Here is a 9731-nt window from a genome sequence, read left to right as displayed (position 1 = left end):
TTTAGTGTAAACTATAGCTATAAGATATTATAATTTTTTATAACTAAGGAATACATATTGATGTATTTTGTCGCACTCGTCTTGCTTATGAATTAATCCAAGTACATAGGAAAAGTAGTGATAAATTAATTGTAAATTAAGATTGTACTAAGAGCATCTAATAAAGATGTTATAAAAAAATTCTTGCTTTGATGACTGGACTCACCAGAAGTGTTGTAAATTAGGGAATTTATTATCAAGTGTGGAGAAACGCTAATAATAATCCCTCTTATGTTTTAGAGGCTCTTAAAACTACTGCTTTCTATAAAACAAAAATAAAATGTTAGATTTGGAATAACAAAACACTTTTTTTTCTCGATACATAGCGTCTATTATAAAAAAAACACAGATAGTAGCTTGCATGTTTTTGCTAGCGAAACTAATTTAAATCATATAGCAATAATAAAATAATGTTTCATTTTGCTTACTTTATGTTTTAATGGAAATATCAACGAGAACAATTTTTAAATTAAATCAAATTCAAATTATTATTGGGGAATACGCAACGTATCTAATTTTATATTTATAAAGTTTGGTATTTTGTAGTCGAATATATCTGATGGATTTTAATATATTTATGATACAAAATATGCATTCGTTTTGACGAATAAAATCAAAATAATGCTCGTGTTTCTAATTTTAGGTAAAGTACAATATTTGAAACAATCAAAATTCTTTCATTCTTTTGAAACCCTCGCTTTTATATCAAAAATATTTTAAGACAGATTCAGTATCCTTTTAACATTCTGAAAGTTCTGGCACGAAAAATGTAGAAATATTTTTGGTGTATTTCTAATTACGTAAACAACTTGTGTGCTTCAAGATTTTGTTTGATATTGTTGATTATTCCGACCTAAATATGCAAAATCTTAATTAATAATACAACATTTTGTATTCCTAAAGCTATATATCACAGAACACCAAGTACTAGTTGTTAATTTCGGTAAATTCAGTTTATTCTGTTCAAAAAAACACTACGAATTAACCTCAACGTACGATAACTTTATCGATGCAACGTTTAACTTTTAATTATGAATACGAGATTTCTCATCATACCCACTACAATCGGAGGGTAATAATGTAGACAATAACTTTGATATCTGATAATTTGATATATCTGATGGATTTTAATATATTTATGATACAAAATATGCATTCGTTTTGACGAATAAAATCAAAATAATGCTCGTGTTTCTAATTTTAGGTAAAGTACAATATTTGAAACAATCAAAATTCTTTCATTCTTTTGAAACCCTCGCTTTTATATCAAAAATATTTTAAGACAGATTCAGTATCCTTTTAACATTCTGAAAGTTCTGGCACGAAAAATGTAGAAATATTTTTGGTGTATTTCTAATTACGTAAACAACTTGTGTGCTTCAAGATTTTGTTTGATATTGTTGATTATTCCGACCTAAATATGCAAAATCTTAATTAATAATACAACATTTTGTATTCCTAAAGCTATATATCACAGAACACCAAGTACTAGTTGTTAATTTCGGTAAATTCAGTTTATTCTGTTCAAAAAAACACTACGAATTAACCTCAACGTACGATAACTCTATCGATGCAACGTTTAACTTTTAATTATGAATACGAGATTTCTCATCATACCCACTACAATCGGAGGGTAATAATGTAGACAATAACTTTGATATCTGTTTTTGAAAGCTCGGTAATTGCAAATACCATTTAACGCTGTATCGCATTTCGCAATTTGGATATCTTTAAACTTCTAACTTCATAGTCTAGTTATGCAACTTTAATTGTGAGTATTTAGTTTTTTTTTGATATATCGGATAATTACGGAAGTTTGATTAGTTGAATTAAGTTATTAAACACTATATTAGACACATTATATAATATTTTATAACTTGACTTACTATATTGGTGCTTTTCTGTATATAAATTATACTATATCCAAAGTTATATTGTAGGTATATTCAATTCTTGATCAGTTTTATTCAAACAAAACCTGCATAAATACAGTTTGATTTACTTTTTTGATTCTGCTTGGTTAATACCTATGCAGATTTTGAAGGAAGCTATTGAACGGGTGAATTAACACAAGCCTTTAGACAGATTACTTATCAAAGTTTAATTTGGCATATCAAGTTTTTCTTTGCTAAATAACTAAAGAAAAAAAGAAGGAACTACTCAGGAATAGTAAACAAATTTATTAAATTAAATGCTTGTTATTACATCATTGTCTCCTAATATTTATTATTGATATTCTTATTGATATGGTAAATTTCTAGTAAAACTATAGAGCATGGAGTATGCCCTCTTTGGTTGATCAGAAGGTACCATATGACCAGCGTTCCGGACTAGTAGTTCCGTTAAGTTTCCAGCTATCTTGTAATAACCAGCTACCCCATCGATATCCCTCCAGACTTGACGTTCAACCGCTTTGTACTCCTCGGCAGCGCTAAAGTCAAGATTTTGCAAGTAGTTGATGTTCATGGGATAACCAACTATAATATCAACCTGACCACTGTAGATCAGTACCCGGTAGTTGCTGAGCAGTTCCGATACCCACGGAGCTACGCTTTTCGATATATCATCGTATAAGTACTGAGACACTGGACCATTACCAAACTCGGTACTACCTACGTGCAGAGCGCTTCTCGCCTTTATTTGGATAAGATATTGCCAGTATTCACCTTCACCATATCCCTCTTGCAAGTAGTTATATATACTGTCAATTTGGGAGACCTCGGAAATCAAACCGACCATTTCATCGTCGAAATATCGGGTAGCCTCCGACCAATTCTCCTCCGCAACATATCTCTTCATTATCTCCCAATATTCCAGCAACGTGTCTCTGGTGTTGGCATCAACCAAACCAAGTTGGTAGACGTAGTAACCGTAACCGCCCTGATTAATAGGATCGCTCAATCCGTTCCCGATAGCGAGACCTTGAAGGTTTATCTTTAGTTCTGCGCCGGGATTATTTTTCAGAATCGTGTACGTCACGGCTGGAACGTATTTACCAGCATATGATTCACCCGTTACAAAGAAATCGTTGTCTTGTAAATAGGGAAATAACTTGAAGAATTGAACCAATCCATTGTATAGATCATCACCAACTTTGGTCTGGTTACTGGCGTAACCGTTATTATTACTGAAACTGAATCCCGTCCCTACGGGATTGTCGATATACAAGACCGAGTGATTTTTTGTCCAGCGGTACTCCCTCAAACTTACACTGTAATCAGAGTTGACCTTGAAAGGGCCATTTTCCTCGAACAAACCGTATTCGGAAGGCGAGCCAGGACCACCTTGAAGCCACAGTACGACCGGATCGTTTTCCGCGTCGTCTTCCGATGGGAAGTACCAGAAAAAGAGGTTGTTTTCGTGCACAGAGTCTACCGTGAAATATCCTGAGTAGCTCTCGATAGGGTCGAAGTCCTTGTAGTCAACGCGAGCTTGATTTTGAGCTTCCTCGATTCGTCCGGCTTCAATCAGAGGTGTAAGGAGGAGTGGCTCGCCAGCATCTGTTGGAATCGGGTAGGAGGTCGTTTTAAGTGGTGCAAATCGTCCCGCGTAGGTTTGTTCTACAACGGCGAAAACCGTAATGAGAACTATCAATTTCATTGTGGTCTAGAGGTTCCCTAAAATAAAAACAAAATAACATTTTTAATATTTCTGAAAAATTAAATGTTTTAGTTAAATTAACTTTTTTGTTGAGATTATTTTAACAGGAACTTTTCCTTGATTTTAGGTGAAATAACAATAAAATATAACAGCTTTGATGTTGATATTATTTGCTGTCCAAGAGACGAACTTCCCAACAAGGAAGTGAAATTCATACTTTTGGATATTGTGAGTTGTTTGCATATATTTACTTCTATCAAGAGATCGTAACTATGTATGGTAGTTCCAACGAAACAGAACCCCATCAACACAATCGAAGCTATTGCCAAATTCAGTTTGTAGAAACGTAAAATTAGTTTGAAACTTGGGCTGATGTTTTCTTCTCATTTTACCCTTAGCGTTATTCTAGTCAAAAAGAGACAGAACGAAGTCTGATGCGCCCGAACATGTAGCTTAATTGATCTATAAAATGCAGTGTGTTGATATTAGTCGACACCGTTGTCATATGCCTGTAAAATTATTCAAAACCTTTTGGGATGTAGGATTATGATTTAATGCTTATAATTACTGCGACCGGGTAATAAAAGTGGAAACAAAATGATATGATTAATATAGGATAAATAAATAATGTGATGTAGAGTGTAAAATATTTGTGTGTATAGAGATATGTATAATTGTTCAGAATCCATAAGAGCATTGCGTTAATTTTATGAAACTACTAACTGTTTTGCAGATAGAGTAAAATGTATTAGAGTGATTATATGTAATGTTATAAAAAATTGTATATAGATAGTAACAGAAATGATATCGAAAATACTTGACAGGTAAATAGAGGTTCGAAAGAAACAAGTACCAAATTGTAGAAAGGCTTTCTAATTAATGTGAAATATATTACGTGAATATACAATTATTAGTTAGATGAATTAGGCCTGCAGGGGATACCACTTAATAAGAAAAAAACGCTACTCCACAGATAGTCTGGAAAAGAATTCAACGTAAATATAATAAAACTATTCTGCCTGTATAATTAATTGTAAATTCGTCGAAAATATATATACATTATATGTTCTATAAACTTAAAATAAATTATATTTTATAAAATAATTTTTGCTTAATTTTTTTTATTCAAATTAGTATTGGTTATGTCACAGTCAAAATATAAGAAACAAACAACATTTACCTATAAATTATTGTGTCTGTATAATTAACTCTAGTTTCTTTATTACGTTATTTTTATTTGTCATAGTTAAAATAATGCAAAATCTTAAATTTGATTCGGCAACGTTGCATTATAAATTTTGATAACGTGCACTGGCTCTTTAAGTAGATGGACTATAGCATTAACTCATGCATTACCTTCACTTTTAAGATATTTCTAAAATACAATATATAGGCAAATAATACAATTTTGCGGGGAATTATTGTAATACAGCACAATTCTTTTGATCCATTATAATTTTCACCATTTAGAAGAATAAATGAATTTCATCCTTCGAAAAAGATGTCATCTGCTTTTACTTAAACCCTTACTACACTATAAGGTTTTGCAAATAATTAAGAAACAATTAGAAGTACTTGTGGTTATTTGCATCGAAATATAAGTGTTAAATGGCTGTGTGTAAGTGTGAGTGTTTTATCGTGCGATAAGATATTTTACGTCAGACAATTTAGACAACTATAGTTTGCAGATAATCTAATAAATTCCCATCTTTTTTCTAGCATATTATAATTTAATTATATCTAGCGACCCGCCCCAGCTTCGCACGGGTGCAATGCTGATACTAAATTAAATACACTACAGAAAAAATATGAACGTTGTATATAAAAACATAGCGGCCCGCTCCGACTTTGCACGGGCATAATATATATATGCCTATGTCACTCAATGAAAACATGATTAAAATCGATCCAGTATTTTTGGTTCATTCATTACTACCCTTGGCCTGCACGCATTAAATTTGGAGTAAAACAATTCCTCTTCCCCTATACTTACTATGAAAATTTCCTGCTACCTTTGGAATATCTAAATTCATACAATTTTTATTACATTACACATTTTTAAACGCAAATTTTAAATTTGTAATATCTCCGAAAATATTTGTTTAATTTACATGCTGTAAGGAACCATATTGATCTATATTAATTGCACACCGTATTTAAGGTACTTAATTCGATAAGGATTAATGCCGTATTGCTTAAAATAGCTTCGTAAATAAGCCATTTTCTCACGTAAAAAGTAAACAATAAAAATGGTTAATGTGGGTTATCCCTAAAAGATAAACATATACCATCGCGGACTTTTTTGTAGACCTTTTTATGGTGTACAATACTGTAGTACATTAATTTGATCTAACTCGTAGGGTTAGGCAGCTTTTTTGCTAATTGCTAAATATGCCTAAAAAATAGGTTAATTTACGACATCACGTTAGAAACCTCTAAAATTAGCGATGTTGCCTTAGTATATTATGCATATATTATACATATAAACCTTCCTCTTGAATCACTCTATCTACTGAAAAAAAACCGCATCAAAATCCATTGCGTAGTTTTAAAGATTTAAGCGCACATAGGGATATAGGGACAGAAAAGGCGACTTTGTTTTATACTATGTAGTGATTTTACTGTGATATGTTGATAATCTCTTAATCATATTTGAACTAAAAGACGGTATGAACTTCTACTACGCTAATGTTAATTGTTAATTACATTGGAAAGCTTTCAATTTTCTATATTATATTCTTTAAGATATTTTCTCTCTTTTGCCAAATTACCTTGTATACAAAATAGTTAAAGCGTCTAAATTATTATTGTATTTAGATGGAGTTTATTTCTATTAGGTTTATTTATATATGAGCAAATTACTAGTGGTTTAAAAATAATTCTTCCAGTGTAAAATTACATCAATTTAAAAATAAAATTACCTTAAATGAAACATGTTATATTCCAAAAACATGAAACTACATTCTAACTAACCTGCTTTAACCAAGTAGCTAAAGTATCAAAAATATAAGTTGCGGCAATGAAAATCTATTAGTTATACGTTGCTCTTAAATTTATTAAATATATACTTGAGACTTATTGACAATAATCCATTAATTATTTTTAGTATCTATTATAAAATTGATTCCCATTGGTTTATTCTGGAACAATGGCTTGATAAACTTTGCCATAGAGAAAGAGCGAGGGTCTGTACCTCACTATCTATTAGTTTTTTTTTACCATAGAGAGATCGTCTTCAAAAACTTTTAAGTCCCTATAAACTGCACCATTGCTATAATAAAATAGACAGCGATCGTCTGAAGTAAATTTTGAAAGTTTTAGATTTAGAGAAGGTTCTCATTTTAACGTCACTTCTCGGTCCTATTAGTCTCCTGAAGTACTTTTTAACAGATCATTTATTATTGGTTTTTCTTTAAGTGAAATATGACCGTCCTTTAACTTGCCCTCAAAAGAGACGTAAAAAGGAAACTAAACAACAGTTTAACGGCACTTTAGAGGAAAATACCAACTGGAGTGTCTAGACGAAACGACGTTAATGCTATTTTATTAATTATAAGCAACTTTTAGTTCGATCACTTTTTATATCTAAAAGTAAAATATATAGAGTAGTGCTGCCTAAAATCTCTAAGAGTATTTAGAATTATGGGTCATTGTGTAGAGTTTTCTTGAAGATATATAAACCAAAATATATTAATATGTACTAAAATAACAGTGAGTGTCGTGACGCGATGGTGATGTCGAATACATTGACCCTCACACTTTGTAGAAATGTAGGTATTAATACCATTAAATATTAAGCTGCTGCGGTTTTATTGGAAGTATTTTTAGTGTATTGCAGATTCACTGAATATTAGTATGGGACCTGTAACTAAAATCACATATATATATAGGATAGACAGTCATCATGTTGTATTAACCGAAAAAAAGGCGTCCACATACAGACGGACCAAGATCATTCTGATATTAGCTCTATTCGAGATCAAATTTATGAGAGATAAAAAAGATTGAGTAATTTTTTCGGTATATACTAGAACTTAATGAAATTGTTTCATAGAAAATTGTTAGTTTGGAAAGTAAACGTTGAAAATTTATATAAGGGATATACAGCTTTTTGAGTGATGTAAGCTCGAACAGGAAACAGAGAACACGAAGAGATCTAGTGGAACTTCCAGATATTCCTTTTAAAACAATATCATTTTGAACAACAAAAGAAAGAAACAATATAAAAATTGAACTAACTTTAAGAAATTAATGAGGAACTCACTAAAAAGTAAAAAATAATTATTTTAAAACATTTTTTTTGGTGTTAAAAATTTAAGTTTGATTATTTTTACATTTTAGTGAGTAAGTGTAAAAATATTTTATTTTTCTCATTTTAGCGCTAGATATTTACTCAATAAATTACGCAGTTATTACAATGGATAGTCCAACTAAAAGTATAGCTCAAGTAAATAGGAATAAAGAAATAATGATTGAAAATAAGCAATGTTTGAGGCCCTGGGGTCCCCTACCTCTAGGTGATTTGACTAATATTCTAACCAAACTAGAAAAAAAAGATTTCTCTCCTATTGGCAATCGAACCCGCGACCTTCGCGTGACAGCTTAACGTTCTAACCATTACATCATAAAAACACATCCCTACATTGCTTCTACGACTTCTCATATGATATGAATGGTGCTTAAAGCTGCAATCTGAACAGTTTTTACTCTAAACTACTTCCGATTTTTTGTCACATCAGTTTAGCAATAACATTATACCCAAATATCTGATTATTTTAATTAAAAAATACGAGAAAACATTGTACGTGCCTTAGAACTTGAAATTGTCCCACTTCCCCCATCAGATCCTAACCGATGAAACCACCTGGGAAGTGCTTTCGAATAAAAAAAAAGAATTTTGAATATCGGTCCATAATTGACGGAGAAATCGGTGAACATACATTAAAAAAAATATATACAGCCGAACATATAAACTCCTTCTTTTTTGAAGTCGGTTAAATATTAAGGACAACATGTTGTTTGATTTTTTGTATCTAGATGAGACCTAGATATTTCAAAATGGAGGGTCAAGACCTTCGCATATGCATTGTATGTACTATAATATGAAAATAAATTATATCTGATAACATTATTTTTGTTTCATTATTTTACCAACATTTGAATCTTGTTGTATGTTAAAGCCACAATAAATTAAAATTCAAAGTAGAAGCGGCAACATTGCGACATATTGACGTCTTAAATTTTGATGATAAGAATGCAGTATTTTATTGAGTAAACTATATGTTACAAGAAAATGTCTTGAATATGGGATAAACAGTTAGATGGCGCAATACAAGAGGATTGAAATAATTTTAAAAAAATACAACAATAATATCTTTTTGGTTGCAATGCTATTTGTAAAGATCAAAACACTTACCCACAATCAACGGAACTGATACTTTCTCGACTGTTCATTCAATACGTGGTTATTGTTTTATAAAAAGATTGTCATTTAATCTACAACAAGTTTTAGAGATATAAATTTTTATAGTCACTGTTGAAGTGCGCTATAATTATTACTAAATTCGAAATCAGTGTTCACATTTAAAAAGGTTGATTACCCCTTGATAAGAATAAGTGAAGTGCATATATATCACCTACGGTTGTCTTTAAATAAAATACTGATACGTTTGTAAAACAAAACGAGCTAGATATTCAAGACACAGAAATCTTTTTTTGGAAACCAGAAAATATTTATGAGGTCATTTTTGTTATTTTTGGTTAACATTTCGAGAAAATGGGAAAATATCTAAGAAAGTTAGTGCAAACCCTCTACTACCTTAATATTATATTTTCTTAACTGTTCTTGTTATTATTAGCTTTAATACAAAATCTTATTTACTAGAACTCTTTCGTAGAACTTCACAAACACAAACATTCCGAATAACAGTCCTTATGGGTTTTGGAGGGATATTGCATTGTATCACTTTATTAGAGACAAAATACGGAGCATCAACAATGGCACGCAATGCTTTTGAACCATTGAGTGATAGCTGCATTCGACTTTCGACATAAGTTTCTTTAGCTTCGGAAGTAAGTGCTTCTGCCAAGAA

General features: G+C 31.1%; 1 pseudogene across 1 annotated transcript; it reads right to left on the bottom strand.

Moving 5' to 3' along the window:
• Positions 1-2204: 2204 nt before the first annotated feature.
• LOC143197850 (venom serine carboxypeptidase pseudogene) lies at positions 2205-9191 on the bottom strand (annotated as a pseudogene). The gene is made up of 2 exons (XR_013006089.1): positions 9056-9191; positions 2205-3656 (listed from the first exon to the last, which is right to left on the bottom strand). The product of XR_013006089.1 is annotated as a venom serine carboxypeptidase pseudogene (transcript).
• Between the last annotated feature and the right edge of the window lie 540 nt (positions 9192-9731).

Source organism: Rhynchophorus ferrugineus, unplaced genomic scaffold (genome assembly GCF_030347505.1).
Source record: "Rhynchophorus ferrugineus isolate W39M unplaced genomic scaffold, kcgeb_rfMv2 rfM6, whole genome shotgun sequence".
In the NCBI taxonomy this organism is placed as follows: domain Eukaryota; kingdom Metazoa; phylum Arthropoda; class Insecta; order Coleoptera; family Curculionidae; genus Rhynchophorus; species Rhynchophorus ferrugineus.
The sequence above is the reverse complement of the archived record's forward strand: the minus strand, read 5'-3'. Positions and strand labels throughout refer to the sequence as shown.